Genomic DNA, 11,334 nt, shown 5'->3' on the forward strand with positions numbered 1-11,334 from the left:
GCAAACATGATGAAATGAGAACTACAGGGGAGATTGTGCGGCTTGGCAGATCAACTGGAAGTCTAAACAAATTCATCATTCTATTCAATTCAATTCAATTCAATTCAATGTGCTTTATTGGCATGAAAGTTCACAGACAATATTGCCAAAGCATCAAGATGAATATCAGTCTAGGTGTGTGTGTGTGTGTGTGTGTGTGTGTGTGTGTGTGTGTGTGTGTGTGAGAGAGAGAGTCAGTGCCTGGACAGAGGAACTGGGTTGGTGCGTGTTCAGCTCCCGTACCCAGAGCCTCCATCACAGTGAGGATCAGTAAACTATGTGAAGGAATTAATGTTTGTTGGTAACAAGGGTTACACACATTTTATATGCAGTACACAATAACATTCAAAGAGAAAAATATCAAATATGTGGGGTTTCAAGATATTGAGAGATTAAGATTATGTTAATAAAAAAAAGAAAAGAAAAAAGACATAAATAAATGATTAAATAAATAAATAAAATAAAATAAAAGTGTATTGGTCACTCACTGTTCCTCAGGTTGTGGCAAGTTTCTACAAACTGAGCCGCTAGGTCTGCTGTGATTCCCTCTCCTAGCAGAAGTCGCAGCTTTGACTGATCATCAAGCTCTCTGAAGTGGGAGACTTGGGAGCTGAACTTGTTAAAGTAGATTTCTCTGGCTGAGTTAAATTTTTCACATTTTAGGAGGAAGTGCATCTCCGTCTCGACCTCACCTGTCGAACAGTGACCACATGTTCTATTCTCTCTCTCTCTCTCTCTCTCTCTCTCTCTCTCTCTCTCTCTCTCTCTCTCTAGTAGCAGTACCTGATTTGTTTATGGTCTTTTGGATGTGGATCAGATGTATGATCAGTTCCATGTTGTGTGTGTTGGGCATCCTAGCTGGCTGAATAAAAAAATAAGTACTGGAAGATATTGTGTGTTTATTGCTTACCATGCAAGTTGGTCCAGCAGGGAAAAAACAACAACAACCGTGTCCACCTGTTTTTTTATGTTTTATTGTATGTTTTATGTTCAAGTGGTGGAACAAACAATCTCATCAAACCAGACTGTGTCAAATAGCATCGGCAAATAATTGTAAGCATTATTTTTAACCTGCTTGGAGAGCCAGTTTTTGTCTTTGCTAGCAACACTTTATCTGTTTATGGTCTGTTAGTTGCTATTTGCACTGTGTTTGTTGGATTGTGATCAGTTCCATGTGGATTGGAAGACCTGGTTGTCTAGCTGGATGGGTGGGGTAGGGTGGAGAGGCCCAGGTACAGCATAAAGATGGAACTGTGTGTGTGTGTGTGTGTGTGTGTGTGTGTGTGTGTGTGAATGATACTACAGTTAACTGAAACCGAAACTGTACTGAAACCAAAACTGAAACTAGGCGGATGAAAAGAATAACTGAAACTAAACTGAAACTAAAAAGTTTGCCTCCAAAATGAACTGAAATTAAATAAAAATGAATTGATTTATTTTAGTCTTTTGCCAGTTGCTTTACTGTGAGTGAGGTGGAGAAAGACTCCTGTTGTCACGAATGGGTCCTGATCAACAATCAATACGTGATCAATACACTGATGCCTACTGTGCACATCAAAGGACAGTTTTTTGTCATTATGTACACAAAACCGCTACTACCAACCCGCTCCATACAGACATGACCACTTTAACCAAAATGCAACTAAAACTAGCAAAAATGAACTCAAACTAAACTACATTTCTAAATAAAACAACATTTTCTGGTGTATTTGTGTGTGTGTGTGTGTGTGTGTGTCATATGGGAAATGATGGTGAGCAGAATGAAGTCTGTGGAAACACTGACCCAAAGCATATGGCTGTCACTATTTCAGAAGCAGACACTGCACAGAACACACACAAAAACAAAGACTATCTTTTTTTGTCATTCCAGATTTGAAGGAAAATCATTAACATCAGTCCTAATGATAAAACAGCACTTTTCTATGATTGCTGACAGATGAATGTCTTTTAAGTTCATGCTGATGCAAAAAGGGTGGAGGACGGCTAATCTAAACCAAGAGTCAAGTGTCACACACAGGCTTGTTTATTATGTTTCTAGGATAGGTGGATGACACTATGACACTCTTTATAATAAACACACATTGTTAATGCGTTAGTGATTCATGAACTAAGAGACACTGCATTTTTCCCTAATGGACTTTTTATATCTTCTGACAATGCATACACATGGTCTGAATTACATGAAAAGGAGACCTCTCCACATGTGTAAACAAACTGCAATTAAGTCATTTTGTATGGAACAGCATAATTAAAGCCATTAGTGCAATTGTGGTGGCCAAAAGTGTGTATCCCCTTTATTCCTGACGTTGGATACAGGCTTTCACGAACACATAACACTGAATTTATGAGCTTACTAGGGGCTCATCGGGTTGTTTCTTGTGAAAAATGTGCGTCTAAGTGTGTCTGTGTGTGTACAGTTATGTGTGTAACTGTGTGTGTGAGTGCATTTGTGAGCATCTGTGTTAGTTTCTCAAAGTGATTGTGTGTGCTTGCTAAGCGGTGAAGTGTGCCTGCCCCTTGTGCGTGTATGTGTGTGTGTGTGTGTGTGTGTGTGTGTGTGTGCTGTATCAGTGTGTAAATACAAGCCCGAGGTTGTGAGCAGTTAGGTGTGATGTTTGTATTGTAAAGATATTGCATGGTGCCTGAGGGACCTTCAAAGGAGTTCCACGTTTGACAGGGGCATGCAACTGACAAGCCGCCTAGCCCTCAGATTAATGTTGCGTGTGTGTGTGTGTGTGTGTGTGTGTGTGTGTGTGTGTGTGTGTGTCTATATGTGTGTGCGTGTGGGTGTGTGTGTGTCATTGCATGCACTGGTGTGGGACAGCCCTCACACCTGCACACAGGGGGCTCTTTGAAGTGCCTAATAGTCTCCTGCATGCCTCCCTAACCTTAGTGGAAGGATCCCTACACTGCACACACGAGTTCACACGCAGAGACAGGGAGCAAGGCCAGCTTTGGGTTCTCCTGAGAGAGAGAGCGAGAGAGAGAGAGACAGTTTAAGAGAGAGACAATGAGGGAACAAGACAGAAAAGCAATCGACTATGTCTCAAAACACAGGGATTCACAATATAGCCATGAGAGAGGAGGAATAGGGAGGCATCCGGGAGGGTGGAAAGGAGGGAGGGAGGGAGGGGAGGACGGTAGAGAGGGAGAGCAGAAGGGAGATCCCCTGCCGTTTGGGAACAAGGTCAGGGGGGATAGAAGTGCCAGAGTGGCTTAAATCAGCAGGGAGAAGCTCTGCAGGTGGAGGAAGTGATCAGAGGAAGTCATGTGATGTCCAGGGAACCACAGCGGTTAAACATGAGGGAAAGTACAGTACTAGCTACCCTATAGGTGAGATACAAAGACTGCTAACGTCACTACACTGCTGTCCTGTGAAAACCATGTAACTCCAATTATGGTGATTTTCATGTTTTCACTTCAGTTGAAGGATTACATGCTCGTCAGAGGGTTGAGAAAATTGTCCGACCTCTTGGGCTTTATGAAAGAAAAGAAAAAGAAAAGAAAATTCACAGGTTAAAGTAAAAAAATGCATTGTGATCAAGCTAAAACAAGGCTGTTTTTCTTACTTTCTTACATTTTGGAGATACAGGGTTTTCACCTGACAGCGACAATATGCAGAATTTGTCACTGCCATCTTCTCTCTCCTGCACATAAAGCTTTTTTGCTTAACATGTGAGGCTTGAATGCATAAATATACACCTAAAATAAGACAACAAAGCAAAATACTCTGTAGTACTTTGAGCGGCTACTAGTCTTGTACAGGCGCATCTAACTCGCTAATGCAAAAAAGGGTCAGATTTATGTTCACAAGTCAACCCGAAAGAGGCAATGTGTACAGTTCCTGTGATTAATTAGAAGTCTTGTCATGTAGCGTAACAGTTCACCCGGCTCATCAGAGGTCTCCCATGTTGGAATTCAAATGAGCCAAATGAATGGGAGGACCCACTTGGGCAGAGAGAGGAGCAACAGGGGGTAAGGGCACAGCAGCAGGGGCTAATAGAGGAGCTTCAATGTATGCCTGTGTGCCCACTGTCTGTCCATACAAGGCCCTTGGCAGTGTGGCACTGACGGACATTGAGGGTTCACCGCAGGAGGTCTCCTCTCAAACTGGAACACTGTTTGGCCACAGGAATGTAGTTTCTTCATGGAAAAACCCTGTCAGCATTCAGACTCCAGCTTGGTGAATATATTGATTTTTATTAGTTTTTGTTTTGGAATGTGTTTTATTGGTATGCCTTCAGAATGTTTATTGCCACTTTTAAGAGCCCTGCCACACTGTACCGATGGGTTTAGTAATGCAGATCTTGTTCAAATGAGAAAACATCAGTGAATTGTAGTTGCCCATGGGACACATAGAGGGCAGTAGTAGCCTGCAACAACTCTAATTGACCAACGTGGTCAAAATTAGCACCTATGCTGTGACATGATGGAAAGTAGATATGCGTCAAATATGAAAGCAGTTTACATAGCAAATGAAAGAAAAGAAACATTTGAAATGATGACAAACATTTCTAGAAAACAAACAGTGTTGTGCAGACCTTAAAAATTACTGGGATTCATGTAATATGAGGTGATATGACAACCAGAAATTAGGGTCACTTGTGTGTTGAAAAATACTAACTGGAGTAGGTTATGGGCAGTAAAGACTCACTAGCTCTCCAGTCCTCTTCTGTGGACTGTAGCATGTCTAGGAAAACATCTGGAGCAGCTGTTTTGGTGGATGGGCTTCTTCCTGTGCCTATGCAACATGCACATGCAAAAACACACACGCACACACACGCACGCACACAAACACACAGCTCATCAGGAGTCTGCTTCCAAAGAATGATCTGGCGGCATCTTGAGTGGCAGCTCGCTGTTACGTTGCACTCGAGTGGTCACCGACACTGCCTGATTGCAGGAGGTTGCCCTCTCATATTTCCTCAGAAATCTCTGGCCACAATCCCAAATTATCTGTCCAGTGGAGCGCACCAACATGAAAAAAAAGAACACCCTCCCTGAGTCCCTGGCATCTCTACTGCTTGGCGGCTACTTGTTACTCTGGTGTAGTCTGGGATATCTGGCAAAAAGCCTTGAGATCATAAATGCACTCAAGCACCTGAATTCAACATGGCAAGAGACATGGGCAACAGATACACTAGACACTTGTACAAAGTAATACTGGTTGGTAGATCTATTTTAAAGTGAGCATGGCCTCATTTTTTGTCTTGCCGCTACAAACATATATCTGTTTTATAATGAGAGTTGCCACTTTCTTTTGTATGTACACAATGCCTCACTTCCCGAGGGTCAGAGCTGCAGAGAGATGCATTGTGATTCTCGTTGAGTCTATAACCTCCATTGTTTGGAGTCAGATTTCTATGGGGGGTCCTTTTGTAGGGGCTCGCCAAGATATAACTGGGGCGTAATTCATGGGAATGGGGGGTGGTGCAGGTCAATAGTGACCGCCGAATGTTGAAAAGGCCTTCTGATCTTCTTTAAGCAAATCATTGATAGTAGGTAACCCCTGCCACTGATGCTTTGCTCCGCCGAGGGCGGAGGTGAAAGCAGCCAGCGTGGCCCTTTGACATCCCAGCAGGGACCCTGTAATCCAACGCTCGTCAGTGCTAATCCACAGTTTCACAGACACAAAATGACCAGCAACACATGTGTTGCAATTGCTAACATTCCCCTGACATCAACAAGGAACCTCAACACAAGATGTAAGACACAGCAAACAGGATTGTTAATTAATTCATCTTTTGACCCGAGATTCTGACAAGAAAAGTTGTATTTTTCCTCACTGACAATGGTTGACTCTGATTGGCTGCCTGTGGCCAGTGAGAGATCAAGGGTCAAGTCATTGACATCTGAGTTGGTCTCTCCTTTTCTTTCTCACTCGTTGTGCCATGCAAGTTTTCATGAGGTTTCCGGAATACCTAGATATTTGAGAGGAACCTTCATTGAGAGGTTTCAGGATGTGGAGGGGGTTTCAACCCCAGGTGGGCTGGGCTACTAAGCTGCTGGCATTACTAAATACAAAAGATTTTTTTTTGTCTTAATGGTTCACTGATTCCTAATTTGTTTGTTTTCTAATCTTTCTCTTTCTAGGTTTTTTCCCTTTTCCTTTGCCTTACATTGTCATCCTGTAAATACTTTGAAAAGATAGCTGTCTTTGGTTGGATAAATAACCCAAGGTGAATTGGAGTGGTTACTCCAATCACTCACAATGAGCTTCTCTCAAACTTCAAAGCAGATCTAAGAAACCAGCTCTGAGGCCTTGAGAATATGCTCGGCTCACAAATGACAAAAGACAGCCACAGGTGGTTTATTCTTCAGACTATAAAACAATGCTCCGCCTTATTTGTTCCTCACTTTTTCTTGAAAACCTGCTAGGACATGTTGATGGATTAGGTAAAGGGCTATACAAAGGGAAGGGTAAAGAAGATTACTGAAGGGCTTGACACAAAGACGTACACTGTAACTTTCTTGGTTCTAAAGTTTGCCTGTATGCTTTTTGGTGTCTGAAATTATGTGTGAATAAATTTCCTTAGACACAAAATATACAATACTATGACACATACTGTAGTATTCATTTGATGATACACATTGAATGTTTGTAATTACATGTTGTCTGTCTGCTACAGTAGAGTGAGGTGAATGTGACTAGAAATTATCCAGAAACATCTGTTTAAAGTACTGGTGCTGTACAATAGAGTACTGTACACTTAACTGAACAAGATATCTCTGTCCAATTACAGTAACATGTCTTACTGTATACATAGTGTACTTACTGTTTACTGTTCATGATTCTGTGCTGATACAAACAAATAAAATGAACAAGTAGTGAATGCCTTCAGTGGACAGTAAATCTTTATAATTTACCCTTGATAGTTATAGGTCTATGGTCATAGAATCACTCTATATGCGCTCTGGCCCTGACAAATACATTGTGAAAACGTATTTAATGCATTGAATTAAATAATAAATATACAGGAAATTATTAGTATCAAGGCTACAACTCCGCAACCATCCAGGAGTGTGTTCTCTCTATTTAATTAAGTCATAAATCTTATAATTGACCCTCATAGGCACGAACATTGAATTTCTATTCACCGCAGAGAAGATTGTGAGTGTTTATCACGCGATTCATCCCTCCCAATCCCCAACAGCAAAGCCTTTTCTTGTGTATTGTTAACACTTGGGGTTAACGCCTGGCAAGCTCTTATAAGAACACCTAAAATGCTGAGTCATCCTAATCCTGTAGATTTATCCTTTATCCATAGGGAAAACTGCGTTGGTGGCAATGTGTAGTGGACTATAAATAAGAACAGCTGAGAATAATGGTGGCTGTGGATGATATGGAGGATTGAGCACATCCACCTCGGACTGACTCTATGGATTAAACAGCACAACAATGGTGAACAGGATGGTTGTGTGTGTTCGTGTGTGTGAAAGGCATGGCAATAAACTGTTTTCTGTTGACCCCCCAGTGTGTCCATATGGGGAGTCTGTTCTCTCTGACAGTTGGATCAAAACAGCACAGCCAGTGTAACTTCTGGCCAACTGAGAGTCCAACGCCAAATTCAAACATGTATGTAATGCTTTGAAGTTGAACCTGGGGATCCTTGGCAGGTTGACATATTTCATCATTCATATGCAATACTCAGAAATGTGCTAATCCAGTCATGTTTTCTGTGTCTGTATGTTAAACCCATGTAGTGTTTCCCTCAAGAAAAGGTCAGCGTCTTTCAATAGGCTTCAAGTCACTCACGCTTCACCTTTGCACCTCTGGAAAAGCTAGCACATAAAGGGAGGCTTGTGGATGTTCAGCACTGGGGCCCCATTTTCCAGTACTTAGCTGTCATGTAAATCCAAGGGTGTCATCATAAAGCAACGCACATGGTGTTGGGCTGTAACACCGCCTATTACAAGGCATAATGTGATTGCATGTTGTGTTGTATGTAGCTCAATGCAGTTAATACGCAGGGGAAAGTAACAGGAAAAATTAAATATGTAGAATTACAGATTACATTAAAGAATCAAGAAGCAACAAAGTTGTAAATCCCCTTAAATCTCAATGTACCCATGTGTAGCCGCCTAAAATAGCCAAGTATGTTGCTAAATTATCAGTATGAATCCTTTTAACTTCAATCACCATCTTTGGGATGTGAGATGATTGCTACATGGTGTAATTGAAGAGTAGATCAAAAGCCGAGGCAGAAGTGCTTGCAGCAGAAGTGTCAGGCTCAGTGTGCGGACAGAGCTGCAAGTATAGACTGTGACACTGTTGGGAAACAGAATCCTACAGATTATAGGCCTGGGATTATCATTACAACAGTCACTGGATGAGAAGCAAATCCTGCTCAGAGTCGACTGATCTGCAAATGAGTTTAACAATACACACGGCTTGGAGTCTATAATAATCTTGGTTTGGTGGCGTATATTGGTAATCCTGTTGCAAATAAATTTACATTATTGACAAGTGAGATTAGATAGGCCTACTATGAAGTAAGATTTCTTATCACGATTCCAGATGAGATCTGATGCAACTCAAGCCCCTAATGCAACTCAGCTGAAGCTATACATCTTATGTATTTTACAATAAAATTTTTACATATTGTGATTATCAGCAGGACATAACAATGTATACATATGCCCTAAAAGCCCTCTAATACAGTGATAAGATCTTAAAAGCAATGTTATGGGATTTTGCAGAAGTTGTCTCAACACGCGCTCTCAGACTTCTCGGAAAGCATCACTGGTCCCATTCACAAAAATAGTGTAGGTGAACTGAGGTCGGCCATTTCCATTCCATTCCTGACAGATCACCTTGAGTGTTCGTCCAGCAGCCCCTAACCCCTCCAAGATGCACACACACACACACACACACAAATCCCAAAGCCCTGGATTTGCCACACCCTGTCTGTCATTGATAGTGTACAGATGCTATCAGGGACGCATGCCGCCGGCTCTGAAGGAGGCTGGATAAGATTGTGTTTGCTGTCTCTCTGGTGCACTGGACACCTCCTTTTCTCTGCGACCATTACAGCCAGTCAGCCAACAGAGGAGGGAGGGAGGGAGGGAGAGAGGGAGAGCCAGATCTGGGCCCCAGATAACACAATGTTTCAACCAGACAGCCTGGACCACCGACACAAGTAAGAAGAAACATCTGATGCCGCTGTGGAGTGTCTGTATCATCAAAATCAGGTGCTCTTCTAGGACACTGATGCAAATTGTGATAATTGACTGATGTGCAAAGGGACAAGAGGTACATAAATAATCCTGAGGACTCATCGGCAGTTGTAAAGCTATATTCTCTCCATAAACACATAGCCGTAACACCAGTCCTCAGGGCTAAGGAAGACAAATTGAGGTGTTTCAGACAGATGCCATCAACGCGGAGTTAACCGATGGAGAGAGAGATACTCACCAGAGCATTTATGGGTCATATATTTTAAGTGTGATGGAAGGAGGGGGCTGGTGCGTTTGCTCACAGTGTGTGTTTTTGTAGGTGGGATGGAGGGGAAAGAGTTTGAGGGTCGTTCTGTGTGTGAGGGATAATGTCTGTGGATAACTGAGCAGTGATTTCTTGTGATGTCTGGAGAGGTGTTATTAGGCCATTACCTCTGATGTCCATTCAGACGGGTCAAAGGGCACAGAGTACACTTTGTTGTCTCCCTCTGCGCCAGACTGGAGATATAGACTGATGTATTGCTAGAGGAGAAGAAAGATAGCTTGGGGACTGGGAGAAGACAGACACAGTTTTGGGCAGTTTAAACAGAGGGGGGGACACAACACAGTGTTAGAGAGAGAGAGAGCATGAGAGAAAGAGAGATAGAGAGAGGAGTGCAGGACTCGCTGACCCAGACTCTTTGCTTTGAATTGCCCAAGAACAGCAATTCTTTCCCCTTTTTTTGAAGAAAGTAAATAGTTTGCGTTTGAACTGGTTAAAATGGATCATCCTGAATCAACCATTTGTATACATGTTATTCTCCGGCTATCTACTTCCCGGATGAGTGTCTTTACTTGTTGATCTGTGTTTGGGTCGTCCCGACCTCAACTAAAGCAGCAGGTCATGTTTCCCACATCTTGCTGTCGGAGGGGAGAGCACCAGCTGTGCAGATTCTGCTCATTGCAAAGCAGAGCATTGGCAAAAGAAGCAGAATGGATGAAGGCCATATGCGAAGCCAACCATAATGTTGACAGTGTTAGTTATAGTACAGCTATTAGATGTTACAAAAGTAATTCACACAGTGCAACATTCATTTCAGTTACATGCATGCAGTTTGTGCAGCTGCATGTTCAAACTCACTGTTTGCTTTAACAGAATTTGTATTTGTCTCCACCTGCATCTGGAAAAAAAGACCAGTGCCTCCCAGGCCATGATTACATGTTGCATTTTGCCTTAAGATTTCTAATTAGAGAACACACAGACACAGAGGATATGGAACAAGTTGAGTCACAGTTGGTTTGGTGTCAGGAAGAGACCATTGCGTGGCTACACATTCATTCACTTACAGTCCATTGGTTTAGTCCATGGTTTAGTCACTAACTTTTTTGTTACTAACACTAACATTTTGTTAAAATGTAACAAATTACAGAATGATACTTTTCTCATGTGCAATAAAATCCTTGTGCCCTGATGCTGACCCTGCAGGGAGGCTATAAGGTTGTACAGTACTGTACCAACATGCATTTTTCCATTGTTCCCTGTGTGATTACATCCATGATGTAATGTGAGCATGCAGCACCCACCCCTGGCTAGAGGGGGACTTCTGCTGTCGGTGGAATAAAGTGCAATCTCCTGTTTGTTTTACCTCACATCGGATGGAATTCCCCTCTTATCTAAATCCAATAATTACTTAAACCTGGATGTCAAAACACTTTCCATTATTCCCAACGCCCCCTTTCCCCCCTTTTCTTTGATGCCAGTTGTTACAGTGCAGGAACGCAGTCCCTAGGCCTTTGTTAGCTCAACCTGACTTGTCAGGATCCATAACCACAACAGTTAAGTCCATCCCAGGGGACAGACTGGATGTGTCTCTGATCTCAGGATATATTGCTGACTTGGCAGGATTAAGGTAACAGAATATGTAAGTTTCATTCATAATCACGTTCTTCAGAGGCTGCGTTTATTTACAGAAAACAAACCGCAGTTTTGTGCCGTATTGGGCTTTTCACGTCAGTAAAATCAGTTATAAATAACTGAAAGACAAGATGATGAGGATGTTTTGATAATTTTTTTCCTACTCGCACTAAATATAAATCCGCTTTAAAGAAATAAACAAACAAATTTCTGTGTTCCATGTG

Source organism: Centroberyx affinis, unplaced genomic scaffold (assembly GCF_046629955.1).
Source record: "Centroberyx affinis isolate AG114_WGS23_722 - 3 ecotype Tasmania unplaced genomic scaffold, CSIRO-AGI_Caff_v1 ptg000158l_1, whole genome shotgun sequence".
Classification (NCBI taxonomy): domain Eukaryota; kingdom Metazoa; phylum Chordata; class Actinopteri; order Beryciformes; family Berycidae; genus Centroberyx; species Centroberyx affinis.